Here is a 2,216-nt window from a genome sequence, read left to right as displayed (position 1 = left end):
TGTCTCACACAGCTCCCAGACTGCCCTGTGCACTGCACTATGCTTCGACTGGGGCTGACGCCATCTGCCACTCCTGTCTGGTGAGAGGCATCTACAGGGGCTCTTCAGGGCAGCAACATCTGCCCACTAGGCAGGTCTTCCCCAGCTCTTCTTAGCCCTGCTCTTGTCTCCATCCCTTGAAACATCTGTTGTATGCTGAGCATGCTGCTCCATTTATTTGCTCTGGAGTCTCCTCCCACGGAGTGCAGCCAGACCTGCAAAGTGCAGGCTTCAGTCAGGTCCGGGACTCTTCGCCCCCACCTGGCAGGAGGCAGGGCAAGCCCCTCCCTGTTGTTACCTGACTGGTGAATGGGATCCACCAATCATGCTGGAGATTCTCTGAGCCCAGACTTGGTGGGCTGTATGGGTAAATCTGCCACACATTTAAAAAAGCTGAGGAGGAATCGATTTAAATTATGCAGTTTTCTGTAAGTGGCATAATTTAGATAGGTAGCAAACAGAATACACATTCACCCTTGGTGGGGGGTGGAAATCTTAGACTGGACTCCGCCATTTTTAAGTCAGTCTGTAAGACGATCTCCTGTTCTGTTACAGGTATACACCAATTTCCAATCACTTATATGGGTAAAAGTGTAATGTCTGTACCTGGCTAGGGAGACTGCATTTGGATTCCTAACACTGCTAAATCAGGGAGCATCTCTAAATTATAACTTTTATCACTACAGGGTGAAATTGTTTTCAAGTCCAGTCTCCTTGTTCTGCTAAGCCTATGCCTTCTCTTTGACTTCTATCATATCATGTTTATGATGACTTCCTTCTAAATGCTGAATCTGGTCAGAGGAGATTTCAAAGGAGATTTAGTCCTGGTCTTGATTTCTTTGTGGTCTATGACAAGTTATTTAACTTCTGGGCTTTAGTTTTCCTAGACAAGAGTGTGATAAGATGTAATGAATGTTTAGAAAATGTAATGAAAATGACAGTCTATCAGGTCATTTAACTTTTTTTCTTTGTTTTTTTTCCTGGATTCTATTTTTTAATTTCTTTTATTTTGGGGAGTGCTTTGCATTTGTGTTTTGGTCCACGTACTGGATTACACACACTAGTACTTTTCATGCTTTGAGGGTTTTTGCATATGCAAAATAATTTTTTTCCCATTGTTACTTTTTCCTCTTTTTTCAGTTTTGGTTTTTTTCAATTTTTTCATGCTTTCTTTAGCCCACTTTTTAATCTCTCTCTAATGGCACTTTTCATGTGCTTACCTTTCTACTACTAGGTGCTTCTTTCTTTGATGTCATGTTTTGTTTCATCCAGGATTTTTTTCTTCTTTTCCCTGAGAGAGAGAGAGATGCATTGCCCTATTTATGTTTCAAAGGTTTCCTGCTTTATATATTTACTTGGGGGATTTAAAATTATATTTAGCTTGTATTTTCATCCTTTTTTGTATTATCATGGGTTTTTTTTAGTTTTTGGTATTTTCATGACTTTCTCATTTCCCTGTTTTCCCCTTCATTTATTCTTTCCCTTGGTGTTTGAGTATGCACTTTCAGGTTTTTCACATTTCACTCTTTTGTGTTTGTATTTTTTTGGGGTGTTCTTCAGTGTCGTATTTTCAGGAGTTGCTCATTGGTTGCTTTGTCGCGTTTTTAATTTTATTTTTTGTGGCTTGGATTTGTGGGTGTGCTGTTGTATGTGCTTCTGGGGTCTGTGTTAGCACAGTTCTCTAGTTTCCCTACTTTCTCATTTTTCTGTTTCCCTCCATTTTTTTTGCTTTTATTTTCTTACAGAGGTGACACAGGGGGTGCACCCCCAAGTGTGGCGGTGCACCCCCTGCAAAAAGGTGCTGCCGATACTATCTATGGTGCCTGGGGGCAGTTGGCGCTTGCCACTCTGCCGGCGGCATCTGTTGGCAGTTGGCAATCCCTGCTGGCCACTGCCAATGCTGCCAGCAGCACCTGCAGGTGGTCGCTGACCCCTGGTTGATGCTTGCCACCATGCCCTCCCCCCACGTCTGACAGTGCTAGCGGTGTTTGCAGGAGCTCCCCGCTCTCTGCCACTGGGCTGCTGCCAGCGGCCAGGGGTACACATGGTTCACATTTTCTTATTCCCTGTTTTGAGTCTTTTGGCCTGTTTCCATTCCTTTTTTTTTTTTTTACCTCTTTTTCTCTTCTCTTTGTGTCTTTCTTTTGAGGCTTTAAAATAAATAATGCTTTGAGATT

This window comes from Crocodylus siamensis, chromosome 2, assembly GCF_052110815.1.
Source record: "Crocodylus siamensis isolate JL-2025a chromosome 2, ASM5211081v1, whole genome shotgun sequence".
NCBI classification, from domain to species: domain Eukaryota; kingdom Metazoa; phylum Chordata; order Crocodylia; family Crocodylidae; genus Crocodylus; species Crocodylus siamensis.
The sequence above is the reverse complement of the archived record's forward strand: the minus strand, read 5'-3'. Positions refer to the sequence as shown.